General features: G+C 37.1%; 1 pseudogene across 1 annotated transcript; it reads right to left on the bottom strand.

The window, feature by feature from the left end:
• Positions 1-7,049: 7,049 nt before the first annotated feature.
• LOC149167338 (metacaspase-9-like) lies at positions 7,050-8,429 on the bottom strand (annotated as a pseudogene). Its single transcript, XR_016260550.1, has 2 exons — positions 7,963-8,429; positions 7,050-7,846 (listed from the first exon to the last, which is right to left on the bottom strand). The product of XR_016260550.1 is annotated as a metacaspase-9-like (transcript).
• Between the last annotated feature and the right edge of the window lie 1,570 nt (positions 8,430-9,999).

Below are 9,999 nucleotides of genomic sequence, written 5' to 3'. Positions count from 1 at the left end.
TTAGTTAGAAAGAAATAAGATAGATAATGTCACACATAACACATAAGTAAATTCACAAATACAGAAGAAAGCACTGTACCAAAACAAAATGCCACAGGGATCCCAAAGAGTGCTGCAAACCCTGGTCTCAATTCCTTAGCCAAAATGCTGATATGGGTGTACAATGAAGCTCCTTGCTTTCTCAAGAGTCCAACCATGCTAATGACTGAAAAACTACATAATATAGACAAACCATAGCTCATCCTAGCCTCTAGGGGTCAAGCTCACATGCTTAGCAGTTGTTTCAACTAATTCTAAGCTGAGAACTAGAAATCAGGCAACCGAACAACATGCCTCTAGAAACAAGGGAACTGATTCATTCAGTTTCAAACAACTTTTAAACTGATGAATCTACCTTTATAAGTGAAAATTTGACACATTTACATCATGATCCATCAATGTACATTAAATTACATCACAAATTTTCCATTAAGAAAGTGAAAAAGTCAAACTGGCCAAATCTGGGCGAAAAACAGAGTAATACTTGGTCAAACTGGCAAAATTTCCTCTATGCGCCGCGCTTGATTCTCTATGCATAGTGCCTGTTTAGACCCACTTTTGAAGGCCTTCCTGGTGTCCAAATTCACTCAAAGTGTGCTTTTTGGAAAGGCCTGCCTATCTACTTTCCAACCCAAGTGGAATTTTCCAATTTTGCCTCCATTTGGCCCTCCAAAATTCAGTTCTCCCAACAATGCTTCCTGTGTGTCAAAATAGGGGCAGTGAGGTCATTTTTTGAGTGTTTTTGACATTTTTGAGGGCTCAAAACCTGTCCAAATTTCTTGGCCATTGGTAGGCAAGCATAATTTTTCATTCCAAATCCAAAAATGCTAAGTTTTTGTCATTTGGAGGCTCCTATCAAAAGCGAGCGCCACGTGGCACGGCGCGTAGGGCAGAAAATTCTGTGTTTTAGTCCAAAAATTTCAAAAATGCAAAAAGTGTCCCAATTTTTTTGAAATTTGGGTTGAGTCTTCTCCATTAAGTATTGTGATGGGCCAAGGAACCCTCAACCAATATCTAAAATCTATCATGCTCCTTTCGCCTCTTTGATGCCCTTTTCAGTTTTGCCTTTAAGCTCCTGATTCTCGCCATGTAATGATCTGCCATATGTCTCAACAATGTCTTCTCCCCCTTTCCCAAGTGCAAGTTTGTTCTCTCAAGCCAAGATTCATGACCAGATTGAATTTCTTGCTCAAGTGTGGTCAATTTGATTTTCCTCCTTTTAGCAGCTTGTCGGTTTTGCCTTCATGTTTTTGAGCGCCATGATGAGTGGGACTGAGGGGAGGGTTTGATGCTAGCTGTAGGGTTTTAGGGAGTGAAAGGGTTTAGGGGATGATATTTAGGATTTGGGATGGCAATTAGGGTTGGGGATTTGTATTTAGGTTTTGTGAAAATGGGGAATTGGGGATAGGGATGACTGAATATGGGAGTTAGGGAATGGGTGGATAAGCTGAGAAAATGAATGGAGGAGTGAAAAAATGAGGGAGTGGTAGAACAAACTTAGCAGTGAAATGACAAGTACAAACCCTAGGCAATGGCTTTTGAGAAATTGCTAGGTATTAGGTTTGAATTTTATTTTACACAATCACCATAAACTTTAAGAAAAACTCCTTTACTAGCAAGGAAAAGATCTTGACTTACTTGCACACTAGAAGAGTTGAGTGATTTTGGAAATTTGAGGGAGTTTTTGAGAGAATCGGGCTTGGTAGATCTATGCGCTGCACCTCAAACCCAACGCGCTGTGCCTTCTCTATGCGCCACACCAGTGTATTTTTTGCACTGTGGAGGGTAGCCCAATGTGCCGCGCCAGCTCTATGCACTGTGTCAGTGACCCAATGCGTAGCACTTTTTGCAGGAGACTTTTGGAGGCCTTCTCGGTGTCAAAATTGGGCACGTGATAGCTCGTTGGAAATATTATTGAGTTGAATTTCCAACCCAACTGGAATTTTTCAATTTGGAGTTCATTTTCCCTGTCAAAAATCAAATCTCCCAAGACTGGTCAAAATGTGCAAAATGAGATTGCCTAAAGGCAGAGTGCTGTTGCAGTGAACTTTTGAAGATCTTCCTCAACTCCAAATTGAGCTTATGGTAGCTCATTGGAAAGCTCTTTGTGTCTTGTTATCATTGGACTCATCAAGCAAGTCATTTGGCTAACCAAGCTAGGATAAAACTTGATTTTCCCAAGGTCACTTCAGAGGTGCATCAATTCTCCCGAGGCAACTGTATTTTTAAAATTTCTCTAAAACCATGACACCTGTGTAAAACGTGAAGGAGGTTTTTCTTCCTTCGCCTATTTTGGACAAAAACCTCTCTCAGTTTTCCCAAATTCATCTTTTCTTTCTCAGAAACATCAGTGGAGGAAAACCTATCCCGATGTGTGGAACAGGGGATTTGTCGAAATGAAGTGAAATGAAGGGGATAAGGAGCTTCTAAATTCTTGAGAAAATTTTGTGAAGTAGGGAGGGATGTTAGGAAGCAGGGGAAAGTATAATTGCAAAGATTGAGTGATGGGAAGGGGTCCAAAAGGGAGAAACACAGGCCTAGCCTAGAAAATTGTCAAGTTGTAGCAAGAAACTAAGGTTTCTGTGAAAATGAGGAATTTGGGGGATCTCAGTTATGGGAAGTGTTTAATAAGGTATATTAAGGATAGGGGAAGGTGTATGAACATCAGGATACAAGTTTTGCTGATGATTTGACCATCCAAGAGAAATTGCCTTTAAACCCCTAGGAGAGGGAAATGAACCTTACCTAGGCACAATTGAAGCTTGAACAAGGTGTAAAATGACCCAATGGAACTTGACATGATGATGACAACCCTCTGAATGATGGTACACTCAGCTAAATGGTGACATGGATCGACATTTGGACAACTTTGAAAGGAGTAAAAGCAAACCCTAGACCTAATACCTAGTGACCAAATTTTTCTTGAAGACTCACTGAAATGACAAAATTTGACCTTGACACCTTAAAATCACTTTGTAAGAGCATGTTTGATCATTGGAGGAAGGCTGCAAAGACTGACACTAACATTCTGGAAGCACAACAACTTCACAAAACCCTTACGCCTTTCACATACCATAAGATCCTCTTGGCTTTGATAATATTAGTGTTTCATAACTCTGCCATGGCCTTATGTTCAACTTAGCAGAACTTCTCAAGTGTCAACTGCAAATTGCAAATCCTCCATGAAAATCTAACACAACATTATGAGGCCCTTAAGACTAAAGATGTTCTAATATCATGTTAAGAACTAACATGGACGAGACAAGCAAGTAAAAATGGTGAAAAAAGCTACTAGACTATGTGTTGTTTACTGTTTACCCTATGTGTTGCTTTCAATTGATCTCAAAATTTCCAGGAAAAGCTTTCAGGACTTGCATAATTTCGTGGAAAATTTTACATTTATCCTATGTTGCATGGGGACTCATACCCAACATTTTGAAATTTCAGGGACTTTGGGACACCTAAGAAACATTTCAGAACTGTCAGGGACTTTGTTGGAGACTCAAGCACTTGCTGGTAGTTCTGAAGAAGTTCCAGGCTGATTTCAATGATGTTCTGGGCATATTTTGGGGACATCACAAGAAGAATTCAGGGGAGTTCTAAGAAGATTTTATGGATGTTCTTTCCATGTATCTTTCATTTTTACAATGGGCATTGTTGATTGGACAATGTGATAACTTTTCCCTTCCATTTTTTGTCATATTATACCAAACCTATACAAGTTGCAACTCAAAACATGGGTTTTGTATGATGATTTTTGATTTAGATTTTTGGTGATCCTCCATGTCAATAGATCGTGAAATGCAACATCCTAAAAATCTGATCCTTGTGATCAGTGCTCTTGTTCTTCTCATTTTTAGAGTCACATATATCCCAATCCCAAAGTTTTTAATAGTGGCTTCAACACAACTGTAAAAAAAAACAAAACCTATGGAGAAAGAAATTCTTTTAACATAAATGTCATAAGGGAAGAAAGAAATATAAGGGAAGAGAAGATGTTATAGAGATAACATTCATCTCATGGACCCTTCATGAAATTTATTGAAAATTGAAAATTGTTATACTTGAGTTTTCTAAATCTAAACTACATTTTGCTCATTACCTAATGACAATAATGGAATGCCACTCTATCCCTTTCTTAATTGCCCAAGATTTTTCATAACTAGCATGTGTAAGGACCGTGCATAATACTAAAAAGTGCATACTATTGTGCTTACGAGCAACTACAAATGTTTATGGTGAATTCTATTTTTTTTAATATTTTTTTAATGTTTGTTATTGCTGTAATATTATTAGTAATAGTAGAAACATAAGATGTAGGTGAATGCAAAGAAAGGGAGAACATATGGTAATCTATAAGCTTCCTTCATTGATTTGAAGATGACTAAACTATCATTTAGGGGGTTGAAGTGACCGTATAACTAAGTCAATGCCATTTGAGCTAGCCCAAGAGAAGGTATTATTGTTGGTATTATTATAGTCATCAACACGTCATCCCTTGAAAGGATTGGGGATGCCTCTAGCATCTTGGAGACCTGTCACCATCCGAGTCATTCCCCATCCCAAAAACCAATGCAATATTTCATTTCTTGAAAATGATTACTTTCAAAAGGTTTTTTTGAAGTGCTTCGTTAAATTCAAGATAAGCATTATAAGCGCCTTGGAGTGGGCAGGCACAAGAAGTGGGAAATGGCCAAAGGAAATTTTAAACTAGACAACATCTAGATTGCATAACATATCACATCTCTCTTCATCTATGTTCTTCCATATGCTATTGCCTTACGTCGTTTCCTTTGCAACATCTAGTGCAATTGCTAGTTTAGTTATATTTGAACTAAATTAAACAACTTGATCTACCTATGGACTAACTTTTGTTAGTGGAGAGTGGTAAGGTCTTGTGACTCACTCTCTATCAATTCTTCTTCATTATTGCTTCATGGTTCAGCAGAGCAAAGCAGAGATGACAGAGATGGTTCATGACGATAAGATGACATGATGACGATAGATGGAGTGGAAGGTGGAATTGTCCCAAGTTGAGAGGGAGTGTTAAAATTGGAAACTAGGGCCAAATTCCACCTTGGGATAGCTCATTTGATGGAGATGATGATTGCGTTGGATTTCTCTTTTCGAGAGGTCCAAGATTGATATAAATATCATCTCATTCGGACAAGCAGAAGCATGATTTTGAATTTATGACCACATATGTGCAAATTGTTCAGGTCGGCCTTAGCTAAAAGTAGGTTCAATAAGCCCAATGGATGTCTCTTCACCCAAAAAGAAGTGTATAAATAGAAGAGACCTCACACCTCACCTGAAAATCCATCACTCACACATTCTTCTCTCCCTCTTCATCAAATTGGTTTGTATAGCTCTTGGGAAGCCTTTTTCTCTCTCACACATGCGGTTACGAGGACAGGTTTTCTTGGCAGAATTACAGGCTGAATTTCATACTTCAGGAACAAGTTTGACTAGCACTGACCAAGGTACATTTGATTGAGTTTGAATTTGGTTTTTGGGTCAAAGATTCGATTTTCTCAAGCCGCATTACTGGGCACAAAAATGAAGGAATTCTAGGTTAGTTGACCTACGTTGACATCAGGTTTTACTATTGTTTAACTATAGAAAATTACAACAGTCTTCTCTCTCCTTTGACCAAGTTTGACTGAGTTGTTTTAGGCTGAATTTATCCTCCTTATCAGGCCGAGTTCGACCAACGAAGACCGAGTTGCTTCAAAGAATAATTGTTGTTGTATTGACCAGCATTGACTTTTTGGTTAGGGCTTAAGTTTCACTATAGTTGACTGCAGAATTTGACATGACTGATTTGACTTTTGTACTCTCTCTCTCTCTTTGCTGAACTATTAAATAATAATAAGAAGATTTTATCAAAGGGTTTTCCCCACATCTGCCAAATCCACTGTTCTCTTGTCTTCTGCAATTTTGTTTTATGTTCTATCTGCATTCACTCTCAATGCGATTAATGGTTAATGTGATTGTTACTGGAAATAATTGGAAATTATTATTGGGCTGCTAAAGAAACATTGAAATAGATTGTGCTGAGCATTGAACATACCTTTGTTATCTAAAATTAACACTCTTTGAACTATGAAATTACTAATTTAAGTTTTTAAAATACTCAATTTTTCTAAATCTTGTATCTTGTCATTTAGATTGCTAATCGAAAATATGGTGAATGTACAAATCGAGAGACTTTCCAACTATGACCACATTTGATTTGTATATAGTTACTAGGCCAATCTCCTTGAACAAATTTGATGATAACCCCACCATAGCATTTGTACTTATGGCTATCTCTCATAAATAGAATAATTCAAAATATATTGTCAGTTTATCATGTGGTTCCCATGATGTGTTTGTCTCCATGAGTTTGCCTAGTAGTTAATGGACTCTCCAAGCATGTATAGCCTTACATATGAGCATGTGTGTGACTCTGTGACTGCTGAATAGATAACTTCAGGGGTTACATCTCTTGTTGACAGTGCTTCTAAGATGCAATACTTCAGTGTACATGTCTTCTAGTTGATGTTTTAACACTACCACCTCTCAAGTACTAATATCGGTTGAGTACCTTGTAATATGTATCGGTTGGGTACCTTGTAACATGTATACTGATAATATGATAATATAATTGCAAGCCGGTGATTAATAAAGTTATCTAGATTATATTCTAGGTCAAATTGACAAATGTGTTGTGGGCTTCTAAGATATAACACAGTTGCAGATACAAGCAAATTCATGATGTAGGTACTCAAAATGTTAGCATCATCCTTCTATTTGGTACTAAATTTTGTTAAGCATATCGAATGCATGTGATAGTTACATGTTATTAAAATTGCAAGTTGTAGATCATGTTCTTCTCCTGTCAATTATAAAATATTTATTGTGTTAGTGTGTGGGAATCCCTCTTGAGGCTTTGATAACAGTGAGGGTTAGTTTACTTGTCTAAGAGGGCTTCTAAGAAACGAGAGTTTTACCAATCTAGAAGCAAACATTGAGGTCCAATTAAATGAATACATATATACATATTTTTACGAGTGCATCAAGCTAGATCAGCATGGCACTCTTTTATGAATAATATTGTCAATAATTATGCGGTACAACGATCCATTAGTCCTCGCTAGAGGATTCCTCGCACAGGAAATCAGCATCGGCGTTGTTGTCACTGCAGTACATACATGGATGCTGTGAGTAGTCATCGTTAGACAATAAATTTCTCGCAGCCAAAACCAATTCCCTGTTGCTAATTGGCTTCCCATGTTGTTCCAGGATTGTCTGAATAGCGTTACTGAATGCTCCATATGCTCTATTCTGATCCCCTGTAGGGCAGGCGTCGGCAGATGTCTCGTCAGTTTGGCATCCACTAAATAGAATACCCATGTCCTCATGTATACGGTGCTTCCCCGCTGCAATTCATGATGTTCTATGCCGCGGCTTTTTGTCTTTACTTCGATTCCTTCCAGGAAAGAGCAGTCATCGGTAACAAGCCTTTGAACTTTGGAGCTAGCTTTCTTGCCGAAAAGCCGAAATAAAGCGCTCTTAATTTTATGAGCCTCAATTTGAGCTTCTCCAGTTGTTTCTCTCAACACGCGCAGTAACGAATCCAAGGGTAAGAACTTGCTCTTGGATAATGGTTCAGGATTTGTTAACGATCTGTTGGCTGTGGCCGTATGAGGTCCAACTTGCTCCTTCTCTTTGTCAATTAGGCCTCCGCTATGACACGAGTCTGAAACCATTGTGAAAGTTGTCCCTAGAGGCACCATGTTCACCATTAACCGGAAGTCCTCATCTGCATGCCATATATCACATATTCAATATTTCATAATAATCACAATCATAAATATGAATGTTAAATTCAGGATTGAATTGATCAAAATAAGAAAATGTTATAGGAGTAGCAGCTACCTGTCAGCAGGTTGAAATCGCATGGGACGATACACTCGTCATAGCCTGTGGAGTGATGCAGTGGAACGAGAGTGCCATGGCCGCTGTAGTGAAAGAAGAGCACGTCTCCGGGCTTGGCTTCCCCAATCATTTTGACGAGTGCCAGGCAAATGTTTTCACCAGTGGGCTTTGTGTACGACTCGTCTGTGTCAATAAGGACACTAATATTTTCTTTGGCAAAGCCGAAGCGACGAATGAGGATGTCTTGCATCCTCATAACGTCATTCACACATCCGTGAAGTTCGTTTTCAGTATTGGGATAATTACATCCCACCAAGACAGCGTATTTCTTCTTGTCATTGTTGCCCATGCTTTTGACCCTGATCACACAGACTTGTATGAAGATTGCCAACTTCTTCCAGGGAATTATAGTACTGTGAGATAAACAGATGAATGATATGAAAAAAGATGAAATTTTTGGAATATGGAAGGGTGAAGCACGGGGCTGTATTTATAGTTTAAGAAAACGCAATATGGTATAAGATGGTTGCCTCTTAAGCAACCCTTGAAGAAGTGTAATTGCAGGCAACCCTTAACTTTCACGACAGAGAGTCCTTATAAAACTAGAAGAAGCATTAAACAGGGTGATCCTTAAGGTGCTCTTCCAGACCTTTCCCCTGGTCGCAATGACATTTTTTTAATGTTGTTATATTGTTATTGGCACGATGGATACATAGATGAGACAACCAAGCAAGCGCAGAATGTCTTGCATACCGGAACCACCTTCAATATTTGCGCGCGTAAACACATCTAAGCCGAGTCGTTCGTCTTTTGGGATGGCGTACCTGCTATCCAGCCTGCCATTATTGGGTAACATAAAAGCAAAATTCAACTTACTTCTTCCTGCGCTTCTTCAATTATTTATCGTGTGGTGCGCAAATTTGCGCTTCCTTGTATTTCTATGCACACGTTCTGTTGCCCAACAAGAAAGAAGAATATTTCTGAAATTAAGGAACTAAATACAAGTGGACGAATGTCTTTGAAGATAATAGACAATACATTACCCTACAGAGGCTTGTCTTGCGAGGGGTAAACACATTAAAAAACACTTGTTCCATTTCATTGTGGTTGTTGAAATTCGTGCACATGAAAAGAGTCTGAACAATATGAAGCTTATACAAAACGAGCTGAAGAAACAAGGCTCACGAAGAAGCGATGAAAATGCTAAAAATAAATGTTTTTTATCGCTTTCTAGAGAAGAACGGGGAAAGATGTTTTAATGGTTCACATAAGGTTGGAGAAAAATAATGTCATCTTCGTATTCATGCCGTTGAAGAAAGAACGACGAGATTTTACTCTTCCCACATTAAAAATTCCAGTAATTACGTGCCAATAAACGTTATTAATTTTACACAGATAGGTGTCACTTATTATACTCTCTCTCTCACAGCCGGTAGGATATAACTTATTCAGATTTTAATTGATTAGATTTTAATCGACTTGTTATTAGTTTTGTTTTAACTAAAAAATAAAATTTATTTAAAATTTAATATTATGAAATTAAATTTATTATTTTTAAATAAAATTTATTTTTATTTATCTCAAATAGATTAGTTGAAATGTCTCTTATTGTGTAATAATGAAAAAAATTGACTTTTGTGTACTTATTATAAATTACTATGTACTATATCACTAATTACTATATACAATACATATAAATAATTTGAAAAATAACATTATATATTAATTACCATATACCATAAACAAATGGTGTGTAATTAAATTCAAAAATTCCATTTTCACATTGGTGTAAAGTATTGAATCCACCATTTTTATGGGTTTATTTTTTAATTTACAAAAAAAATAATTTGAAAAAATATGTAAAAATAACATGTATATAATTTGTACAACTCTCATTATATCAATCTATGACATGATGTGTACTATAATATGAGCATTATATAAAAAAATTGCCATCATTCAATATTAAATAAATAATTATTAACTTGTTATCATTATCTTCAATGTCAATTTTATATATATATAGATAACTTTTAT

Source organism: Pinus tabuliformis, chromosome 5_1 (genome assembly GCF_031772625.1).
Source record: "Pinus tabuliformis cultivar Carrire ecotype Pingquan chromosome 5_1, CPIR1, whole genome shotgun sequence".
NCBI lineage: Eukaryota > Viridiplantae > Streptophyta > Pinopsida > Pinales > Pinaceae > Pinus > Pinus tabuliformis.
The sequence above is the reverse complement of the archived record's forward strand: the minus strand, read 5'-3'. Positions and strand labels throughout refer to the sequence as shown.